The sequence below is a fragment of the Hemicordylus capensis genome, chromosome 4, assembly GCF_027244095.1.
Source record: "Hemicordylus capensis ecotype Gifberg chromosome 4, rHemCap1.1.pri, whole genome shotgun sequence".
Classification (NCBI taxonomy): domain Eukaryota; kingdom Metazoa; phylum Chordata; class Lepidosauria; order Squamata; family Cordylidae; genus Hemicordylus; species Hemicordylus capensis.
The window spans coordinates 220,062,408-220,074,167 of record NC_069660.1 but is presented as its reverse complement, the minus strand read 5'-3'; the positions used below and the strand labels follow the sequence as shown (position 1 = coordinate 220,074,167).

Genomic DNA, 11,760 nt, shown 5'->3' with positions numbered 1-11,760 from the left:
CCACTTATAGGACTTTTTAGTATAGACTTTTTATATAGACTTTTTAAGCCAGCAAATTTTCCAAGCTGTTTAAAAATAAATATTCAGAGACTTCTCAGTCCCTCCCCCCCCATATCAAAGCCCTATGGCAAGCAGATGCCTATATGGTGGGGGGGAAGGAAGGTAACCACAAAAAGGAGTTCACACTCTACCTGGCAAATGCTGGGTTCAGCAGGGCAGCAGGGGGTCTTCTGCTGCAGAGAAGAGTGGTGGCCACTCTGGCTGCCTCCTCCTTCCTGGCTGGCTTGGGCCCTACTGGAGTTCAGGCTTCACAGAGGCCTACAGGAGGCCTCCGTGGAAGCCCCGCCCACCCACCGATCAGCTGAGAGGCGGGAGAAAAGGAGCTCTTTGCAGCTTGTCTGCTGCCTCGATTGCCAGCCAGGAGAACAAGCTGGAGAGACGGCGAACAGGGCAAGTGGCTGAGAGGCCTTGGGGCTGGGCAGGGGGCAATGGGGAGTCACGTGAGGTGCCTCTGGGGGGCCCCTCCAGGAAGTGGGGCCCCCAGACAACTGTCTCCCCTTGCCCGATCGTTGTTACGCGCCTGGTATTGCTTGAACCTCACCAATGTGACCGTTGAGAAGAGAAAACAATTCCTTTCTTGTAGTCAGTTCAGGAATGAAAACTCAAAGTTCCTATTCACCACTGGGCAATAGTCTAATTCTGAATATTCCAAAGGAAGTGAGTGAGCATGGTGTTGCTATAGCTGGGAATTGTGCTTGGGGAGGCATGTGGTTGCCTTAAACTGGCACATTCATGCCTGCCCCTGATAGCTGGTAGATTCCAGGCAGGTGGCTAGCCTTTTTCTTGAGCTCCATTCCTTCTAAGGTGAAGGAAAGTTGCCCCTCTCCACATGAAGTGAGCATACAAATAATATTCACTCTTAAGAAAGATGTTCAAATATTTGTAATGAAAACAGTGTATTCCTTCATAAGTCCCTTAACACTAGGGTGACCCATTTTCATGGTTTTTATTATTCAGCTGCTGTAGAGCCAGGCTTTAAAGTATCTAACATTTATTTTTTTCTTTTTCATTGTTCATTTGTTGTGATATGTTTATTTGGGGAGCATGCTGAATGTACAGCTGTCGTTTTATTTGAGGGTTTTTTCCTTAAAGGACTGCAGAAACAGTAAAAAAAAACCAACAGGGTTTATAACTGACAATGATATAAATGTCAATATTGTTTTCTTTCCCCCGGATGTTTGTCAGAAATGCTATGGCTGCATGTAGTACTTTATCCCATAACAAAATTCAACTCATTAAAAAAAAGTATGTGTGTGTGTGTGTAGGTTTTAGACCAAACCTAGTTCATGGTGAGTTTGGGACAGGGAACTATTTTCGTATTCTCCGGTGAGGGAGAGAAAGAGAAATAAAGGCTTTCAGGCAGCAAATGGTGCCTGAAAAGGATGGGGGAAGAGCTCGCCTGGGCTCTCTGGAGTCCGAGCCATGCCCCTGTGCATGTGAAATCATGCGTATGGGGCATCACTAGAAGGGTCATGAGGTGGGGCCGGACACAGGACATCGTTCTGCTGGCTCCGCACCTGCACACTTTATGCTGTGAAGCCAGGACAAAGAAGTCCGGTGCAGAGGCTCTGAAGCAGTTCAAAAGCTTCTGAAACCTCAACATACAAGATCCAAGATCATTTTTAGTTCAAATTGAAATAATTGAATATGTTTTCTCATCGAGAGCTTTTACAAATGCTTCTGAGAATGAAAGGAACGTCTTTAAATGAGGTAGCATTTTCCACTAACGTCTGGATATCACAGCTAGGCTTCAAGAAATTAATTAAATTTCTTTTAAAAGTTTGATTTCCCCCCAAGTTTTTTTTTTTAAAGCATTCTTTCATTTGGAAGTCAGGCAATCTTTTTATATTCAAGAAAATGCAACCCTTTAGTGAACAGAAAATGCAAATGTAATATAACTCCTCTCCCTTTTGTACCTCTAAGAAAATCTTTTGTTCATAAGCAAAAATTAAGTGTGAAAGGGGGAGAAAAATCTCAGCCCCATTATTTGAAAGAAAATGCACCCATTCTTATCATGCTTTATTCCTCTCTTCTCCATTGAGAAGGTTCAGTTATATTTGCTTGTTGGTTTTATGGCTCTTAATTATGTACTTGCCTGCTCTGAACAACGGAAAGACCCTGCTGGAAAATGGTGGGGAGGAAAGATGGCACAGGCTTTCAGAGGGAGGAAAATGATAGAAACTCATTACCTTTGAAAACAGCACATCTTTGCAAATGGTCACTGAGGCCAGAGGTCATAGCTGAAATTAGTAACAGGTGTGAATAGAATAAAAATGCCTAGGTTGTGAGGGATATATTGCTTAAAATTTTAAAAATACAGAAAGCTTCTTGGTTGTAAGCAACTGGACTGAAAAGAGTAATGGAAAGGAAACACAGTGAGAGGTCTTGGCAAGTTCAGTAAGCATGGAAGGAAAAAAGAATGGATTTTGTCATTTCTTGCTGAATATATTCAATGAAGCCATATGAAAGACCACAGAATGCTGCTGGCCATTTTTAGTAAAGCTCTTTGATGCCGTCTATTACTTTTAGTGCTTCTTTGCTTCTTTCCCCTCTTCATTCTCTCTCAGACAGTTGCCATGGATGTGTCAGGTTTGTGCTCTGAAGCCCGTGGCTCTCAAAATAAAAACTGCAGTCATGGTTCTTGTTGGTCAAAATGACTAAAAGCATGGGCAATTATGTGAGAAAGACAGTTCTCTGTGTGTGCACATACATGCACGTGTTCCTTTAAATTTAGGTTTTTCACCTCTTCTTCAGTATAAAGACCATAGAAGAGGCCTTAAGGATATATATGGATGTCATGTCATAGTGAACAGGAAGGACAAGTTAGATTAAAACAGAGAGCTCTGGGTCAAATTTGGTGTGATTCTCCTTGATCCAGCCCTATATTTTCAGGGTGATTCAATTAGAGGTTGAATCATAAAATGGCCCCTGATTCAACCCAAATTGATTTGAGGTCAAATCAAATTGCACACTCCTAGAGTACACCTTGCAATGCAGATTGCAGAGCAGACCAGAACAGTGAGTGAAGCAGAAGTTAGTCTCAAGGCCAGACATGGAGCTCATCACAGCAACAGTGGTTAGAGTGTTGGACTAGGACTGGGAAGACCCGAGTCTGAATCCCCATTCAACCATGAAACTCACTGAATGACTCCAGGCCATCATGTATTTCTCAGCCTAACCTACTTCACAGGTTTGTTGTGAGGATAAAAAAAGCATGTACACTGCTCTAAGCTCCTTGGAGGAAGAGTGGGATATAAATGTTAAAACACACACCACACACACACAGCTGCCACTGTCCATCTCACAAACAAAAGAAACCTGACCACAGCTCAGGAAAGGCAGGCACCCAAATTCTGCCTATGTCAATTTGAGATCAAGCAAAACCAGATATTTATAGCAGTGATAGCACAGCAAATTATACTCACTGCTGAGAAAAGTAAACCACAAAATCAAACCTTTCTTGATTCCTTCCTCCTCTCCTTCTGATGTATCCTCTTCAAGAGAGTTATAGTATAAGGGCTCTTTCTGCCTCCCAGTCCCTTTGAATACATTTTGAAATTCCCTTCTTTACTGTTCGCCGTACCTCCTCCCTCCTCCCTCCCCTTAGCCAATGGCATCACTTGATCTGTATGATAACAGCCAACCAAGAAGCAAGGAGATCACAAGCCAATTGGAAGCTAGTGCCAGAAAACCAATCAGCAAAGGAAAAACAGGCCTCCAAAATGGTGCTCGAAACGTTAAAATGTTTCAGTCAAATTGTGGTTGTTTTGTTCCAAGCTTGAAACAGGTCCTTTATTTAGAGGGCATTTTGTTTTGAGCTCAAAACCCTTGAAACGGCCCATTTCTACATCGAAACGTTCTGCACATCCCTACTTCAGCGTTATCCGAGAGTAAATGTTTATGATATTTGTGATGGTTAGTGTTATACTAGTGCTTAAATATAAATGGAGGGATGGCCATTTTCTTTATCTGTATCATTAATTGTTCTAGAAATGTCTTTCTCTCCCCTTACACTTGTCCATTAATCCTGTGACTTCAGGACCATTCAGCCTGTCACCCATGATTCTAGATTAGGTTATAAACATGCAAAAGAATAAAAAAGAAGCAAGGCTGGGAGATATTAGTACTGCTGAATGGAATGTGACAAACTGTCAAGATTTACAACGAACTTGAGCCCCTCAAAAGGTTAAGAGTAGCTGTTATCACTGTCACTCTACAACACTCTTTCTTTTGATTTCTAAAATCTGTTTGAAATGCCTCAAGAAATCAGAGACATATATATTATAATAATACAGAAATCTGTACTTGTCTCCCTCACCCTGGCTCCATTTTAGGTTAGGTGAACTGCCCGACCCTGTGTTTTGGCATGTAAAAATCAGGCCAAAACATGCTGTAGAAGAAATAATATTTTTAAGTACAGTTGAGGTTAGATGATGAATAAGTTCCACTGATACCCAAGCCTGGTTTGCTTGTCAAATACTACTTAAGTTTTGAGTTGTAGCTTGATGTCAAAGTTGCTCACTTACAATCAGTGCATTCAGAATGCATTGATAAGTGCTGATGGTTTACAGCTTTGGTGGCAATGTCGGAGCAAATATATCCCAAGCTGTTTAACTTGTCAGTCTATATGAGAAAGTTGGAACACTTTATATTCTCCATCTTTTGTTTTCAGAGGAGACATCTGCAAGAGATATGTGGTCTTGCCAGATTCTCTGCTTTATGTAAATCCTGACCTGACGTTTCAACCCTATAACTGTTCTTTCGAAAAATGGGGAACATTTTAAAATGTCCATACTCTAACATGATGCAGCATCTCTTAACTCTGTTGTAATCATGCTAGCACAACGTTCCTTTGTTTTTAATGTGGATATTGTTTCCATCAGTCGGTGATAGCAGATCTCTAGACAAGAACATATTATAGGAGAGCATAGACCTTATAGGGGGAAAACAGAGCTGTTTTTGATACCATTGTTACTATTATTGGAAGAGCTATAATTCTTGGCAAAGCCATCTGAGGTGATAAAATGGTTTAACATTTATATTCAAAGGAGCAACGTTATGAATCTAATGCATCCAGCTAAAGCATTGTATTTATTTAGTAGATTGTTATTCCAAGGAGCTCAGAGTGGCACATGTGGTCCCCTAATCTTACCCTTACAATGACTCTGTGAGGTAGGTGAGGTTGAAAAATGGTAACTGCTCTAAGATCACCCAGTGTGTGTCCATCTGGCTGGCCCACCAACCTGCCTTACTATGGAGGAAGGAGAGAAAGCAGGAGCATGCGGGGGAAGCTGTAAGGCAGGTTGGGTGAGGTGGGCGGTGTCCCTGGGTTGTCTGGAGACAGAGTGGGCGGCTGGACTGCAGCAGCTGGCTGAACGGGCCGGGCAGCGCCCACTGATGATGTCAGCAGTGTGACCAGGCTGAAGGAGGTGGGAGTTGCCAGGAGGGGAGGAGCCAGGATCGAGGGAGGGAAACGAGTAGGGGAAAGGAAGGGAAAGGAATTATCTGGGGTGTTAATAAAGGCTATGGGGCAGAAATGGAAAGGGAGGGCTGCAGTGTTCAGCTTGCAAAGCAGCCTTAAATGAAGCCAGCCCATGATGAGGGGCAGAGGTGGTGAAGAGTGGGCTATAGTCTCCCGGTGAGGGGTCAGCCCCTGACAAAAATTGTCAAAGGAGGAGGACGTTGGTGCTGCTAACCCCTGACCCCTTTCCTCTGAGGCTTGACTGGGCATTGCAGCTGACCCCAGTCAAGGGTACAGGGTAGGTCCTGTCAAACAGTGAGCTTCATGGTTGTGCAGGAATTCAAATCTGGATCTCTCTGGTCCCAGTCCAGCATTCCTACCCAGGAGTCGGAAACCCCAGCTCCTGCAAGATGAATTTGTGTGGCACTCCTGACTCCAATGGAGTGGCCCACTTTTGACATTGGCATGAAGGAGGCAGCTCCACCTCTTTCCCACACTTTTCCTCAGGCTCTCCCAGTCAGTTTGCAGCTGGTTCGCTAGCTGGGAGGCTTGCTTTTTCTAGGGAAAAAAAGGAGAGGCCAAGGAAGCACACAGGAATGAGGCAGAACTGCCCCACCCCTGACATCAGCATGAGGGGTCTGGCCAGCATCACTGAGTGGGGCCAGAAGAGCCTGGGCATCACCTCAGGACTTGGCACACCAATTCAAAAAGGCTGCCGACCCCTGTTATGACCACTATACTGTTCTGGTTCTCTTTTATGACACCCGTGACTGATGGTTGGTTTGAACAATACTTTCCTGGCCCACACGATTATCATGGCAATGTGCTGAGAGTGTGCCTGTCGTGTTGACTTCTGCAGACATCCCACTACCCTCCAGCATGGCCCTTTATTGCATGGTGGGGGGCAGGGGGCAGCTGTTCATCCAAATGGACACTGCATATGCTCCAGATATATTTTAAATGTGAAATTTAAATAAAATGTAAACATTGAAATAGCTGGAAAATGAGGCAGGGATAGGCAATCTGGCTTTCATCTCCCTCACCTAACAATAAGGTGAACCAACAGGGCTAGTAATTGTCCTGCTGGTTGGCAGCTTTATTTTCAGGTAGTCTTCAACACTATGACAAAAATGATAAAAACCCTGAAGACCTTTTCCAAAGCAACAGTAGCCCTATTCACTTTGTATGTTCAATGCACATACAATCTGTGTATAGAGTATGCATGTACAGATATGTGCACACATACATTTATTCACCCATTATGTTCAACACATGGAACAGTAGTATACTTCCTATCTGTACTTTGCATTTGAGGGGCCCTGTACCCATGTTCACTTTTAAAATAAACGCATGTTCAGTCACACTGAAACTAACTACATGTATACAGACATCTGTACACACATGCAGCATAAAGTCTGAATGATGCTAATCATGCATATTGAATGATTAAACTTTTCACATTCTGCAATGGTACATAATAGGAATGGTGAATGGAAAAAGGAAGCAGTGCTAGTTATTTCTAAATAGATGAGGATTTGTAGGTTTTTGCACATTTGGTGTGCTGAGAATCCCCTATATTGGTGAATGCTGTAAGATTTTAAAAGTGGCACTCTGAAAACCAGAAGTAAACAACTGTAGTGGTCTGTAATATGTAAGTTAGTTCTTGGTCTAGAGAGAACAGAGGAGAGATCTAAACCAAGATAATTAATCCTTTTTCTTCTGCAGCCGATGATTAATACCATCTCCATGCCTACTGGTAACATTTTCTTTATCAACCCTGCAGATACAGTCTTGAATTGATGGGCACCTCATACCATCTGTCACCAAAGGGTGCTTTTCAGCACTAGTGTGAGATTTTCCGACTTGTCTGAAGATTTATTTTATTAAATTCATCCACTCCTGACTCATTTGACAGTCTGCAAACCTAATCAATATAACTACAAACAGGTAATTGCTCATTAGAAAGCCCTCATCCACATTCAGCTTCAGTTTATCATTTGACTTTTGTACATGTCAGAAAAGTACACTTACCTTTCTGAAGTACCATTTGTTCCCGACAAGGTTAATACTAATGTAATTCCCTTTTATACTGTTATCTGCATGACATGTTCTTCAAAAACGCAGAATTGGACTTATCTCTGGGTAGATCCAGTCAAAACACTGGTTTTTTGTTAGAACTTTAACCATTTTGAATATATGAGTAGTAGTTAGTAATATTACTTTTGTTTTTGCAATAAAAATGTGACATTTTCTTAAGAGTGATTAAAATCATGGTGTTAGCCAGTCGTATTTCGGGTAAGGGAAGGTTAATCATGAGACCCACCCAACACAATGAAGTGACTACAAATAGCTGTTATTTGTAACAAGCTAATTTACAGTTTACAGTAATTAAAAAAAAGATATAGTTTAATACCCCAAATTGAGATCTAACATTGAAATTGTAACTGGGTGACTATCTCATTGCACCAACCAGGAAATCACTGCTAGTTCCAAAGAAATCTGAAATCTAATATTCAGATGTTTACTCCTGAAATTCCAGTATTTTGAAATTCTATAAAGTTTTTTTAAACTAAAATTTGTATGTGATAAAGATCTGCACATACAGTTCATTCATACAAAAGTTCCATGTAGACATCATAGTACATGCATGGCTCTAGTTTGGGGCTAGTGTCTACCAAAGACTTTGAGATGATCTGGATGTGTGGAAGAAATTCCTAGTATTTACAACAACCGTGTTTTCAATCCTTCCAGCTTCATGTCCATTTCCTCTGCTCCTTTTGACCATAATCCATTATCTCATTCTCTGTTGTCCCATCAAGCACTAGTATTTTGCAGTTAAGATAGAAAAGTGCTCATCTAGAGGATTTTCATTGACTTGATTGACCTGTTATCAGATTCAGTTCATGGTGAACAAAGTTATGAGCACAGCCTATTAATGCCCGTAGATTGAATTTGATAATCTGAATTATGGAATTCTATCAGTGTTTCTTTGTAGCACCTGAATGACGCCCCTCCCCCCGCCATTTCTGCTTGCCTCTGGGGTAATCAGAAAGGGCCTTTTGCATGTCCCACCATGAAATTCCTGCCATGCACCTAGCCTATGGAATTCACTCTCTTGTGAGAACAAGCAAGCTCTATTTGTTCCAGTATTTCATTTTCTGCTGAAGATGTTTCTCTTTCAAATGGGCTGGAAATTTAAGCCAAAATCTCTCTTCTGAAGTATTTTTCTTTGTTTTCATTGCTGTACTTTGTCGTGGTTTGTACTTATGAGATTGTATTTGATTTTGATTTTTTATTTTATTTTTATTGTTGTCATTTTGTAGTTTGTTAGCCACTTTGGGCATCCTGTAACTGGGATGAAGAAATGCAAGAGAAGAATTTAAAATAAATAAATACTACTCCTAATCTGTCTATGGATATAATGAAGGAAGTTTGACTGGAGAATGTGAGCTACAATTTCCATGATTTCTGATAATCGTGGATATGGCCTACATGCTCACATCAGCATCGTGGGCCTAATGGACATCTTATCACATGATCTCCCTGCTGCCACACACTGCCATATAAGTTTGGAAGATGGAATGGGGGGCAGTGGGGGTTTCGTGGTGGAGATTAGGCTCGGGGAGACATCTAGACTCTGCTATGTTCCTGGTGACAGTGCTGGGAGTACAATGGGACTTGTATTTAAATGGGCTTAAAGTAGAAAGTCTATCTAGATCTATTTCAATCAGGTGTCAAGCCCAGGTTTGGAATAGAAACTGCTTTGGTCGCCTTGTGGGTTGACCTGTGCAAAGAGAGAGAGAGACAGGGGGAGTGAAACCCTGTTAATTCTCTTGGATCTCTCAGCAGCTTTTAATACCATTGACCAGTATCTTTTGGAGAGGCTGGCCAAGATGGGTGTGGGAGTGACTGATTGGAGGTGGTTCCACTCCTAACTCAAGGCCCATTTCCAAAAGGTGGTGCTGAGGGATTACTGCTCAACTCTTTGGCAGTTATGCTTTGGGGTTCCACAGGGTTCCATTCCTATGCTGTTAACATAGGGAGAGCTGATCTTGTGGTAGCAAGCATGAGTTGTCCCCATAGCTAAGCAGGGTCTGCCTTGGTTGCATATGAATGGGAGACTTGATGTGTGAGCACTGCAAGATATTCCCCTCAGGGGATGCTGCTGCTCTGGGAAGAGCAGAAGGTTTCAAGTTCCCTCCCTGACTTCTCCAAGAAAGGGCTGAGAGAGATTCCCGCCTGCTACCTTGGAGAAGCCGCTGCCAGTCTGTGAAGACAATATTGAGCTAGATAGACCAATGATCTGACACAGTATATGGCAGCTTCCTATGTTCATATGTTCCTATCTACATGAAACCACTGGGAGAAGTCATCCGGAGATTTGGCCTGAGGTGTCATCAGTATGAGGATGACACTCTGTCATCTCTCTCTTTTTCATCAGGTGCAGGTGAGGCAATGACTGTCCTGAATCAGTGCCTGGATGCAGTAATGGACTGGATGAGGGGGAACAAGCTGAGACTCAATCCAGACAAGACAGAAGTACTGTTGGCCGGTGGTGTTGGCCAGTAAATTATATTCAGCCTTTTCTAGATGGGGTTGCACTCAGTTAAAATACCTTTTTGTTCACTCAGGTCATTTAAACTGTGATTTTCAAATTTGTTTTTTAACTGATTTTTAAAAGAGTTTTAAAATTGCTTTGTATTATATTTTGCATTGTTTTTTCTGTTTTCTCTTTTGGTTTAATGTGTTGTGTGTTTTTATTTCATATTTTAATGCTGTGTTGTGAGCTGCCCAGAGAGCAATTTGTTATGGGGTGGCGAATACTTTAAAACTCCAGACTCTGTGGTCGCCAGGAGTTGACACCGACTTGATGGCACAACTTTACTTTACTTTAATACTTTAGAATCATTTTACAATTATTTTAATATAATTTGTTTTAATGAACTTCCTTCTTGATCAGCTAGAGGGAAATCCATTCATTACTGGGGTGGGGGGAAGCCTGTCATTTATGCTTTTTTTCTTATTTATGCATAGTGGCCAACATCCAGACTAAAGGGGTGGAAATTGGAGGAAATACCCCTCCCACATTGCATGTGCAAAATGTTGTCCTGCTTTTGTGACTTTAGTCTGGACAGCAGTCAGTGTTCACAAAAATATTCTACATAGACTGCACCTTTCTATTGGGGAGCTCTTGTTTTCTATCGATGCTCTCATTTTGCCTTTGCACAAGAAGTCTGAAGCAATAGCTCACATGAATGACTAAACACTCCTGACCCGTCTTGAGCAGCAGCTGACACCTGCCAGGTGTTATTTTCAAAATGTCCTGCAATTGTGCTGTTCAGAGGCTTTAAAAAAACATGGAGATCAAGATTACACACAGCATCCGTTTACTATACAGTATACACACATAAAAAGTGAGTAAGAGATAGCCGATAGAATGCTGGGAATTTTTATCTCATAAAATTTATGGGCATAATTGCTTGATCAGTAGGTGCATATAGTGAAGGCTCCTCAATTTCTTTCTGCTAAGCTCTTGCTAAATGCTGGAGAAGCAAACCTCATGGAAACTTTCATTGACCAAAGAGAGCTGTAAAGTAAAGTGTGCTGTCTAGTCGATGTCGACTCTTTGGTAGAATATAGGAGGGGTTTACCATTGCCATCTCCCGTGCAAGATGAGATGATGCCTTTCAGCATCTTCCTATATTGCTGCTCCCCAATATAGGTGTTTCCCATAGTCTGGGATACCAGCTGGGATTCAAACTGGCAACCTCTGGCTTGTCTCTTTAAACCATAATTTAACTAATAACAACAACAACAACAACAATAATAATAATTTGACAGCAGTGAATTATTTTGGAGGGGTTTCATCAAGGAAGCCCAGGATTCAGTACACTTGAAGGGATAAAGTTACTGCAGGGAAACAGAATTCTAATTAAGGAATTACTGGTGCACAGAAAAACCTTCCCTAAAAACTACCTCGCTTCTGACAGAGCAGTAAGAACAGTTGTTTTTACATGAAGCACATCTTATTTCTTATTAATATAATGATCTCTGAACATTTTCCAGGTGTGACTTGATTTGCTTTTCAGTTCTATATGTTTTATTTGTCTGATTGGTCTGAACAGCTTTGAAAATAGTTTTCCTCCTTAGAAAATATTATGAAACAGACCCATTAATGAAGAAAAAGTAAAACTTGATGAGACTTGCAGACTGTCTTTAGATATGACCCAAATCAATGG

General features: G+C 41.6%; 1 long non-coding RNA gene across 3 annotated transcripts; it reads left to right on the top strand.

Moving 5' to 3' along the window:
* Positions 1-5,262: 5,262 nt before the first annotated feature.
* Positions 5,263-10,232, top strand: LOC128324671 (uncharacterized). 3 transcript variants are annotated; one of them, XR_008307026.1, is made up of 3 exons: positions 5,263-5,819; positions 7,305-7,468; positions 9,963-10,232. It is a non-coding gene; the product is annotated as an uncharacterized LOC128324671 (long non-coding RNA). The 3 variants fall into 3 exon arrangements; XR_008307027.1 differs by having other exon boundaries at positions 8,845-10,232; XR_008307025.1 differs by having other exon boundaries at positions 7,305-10,232.
* Positions 10,233-11,760: the final 1,528 nt, after the last annotated feature.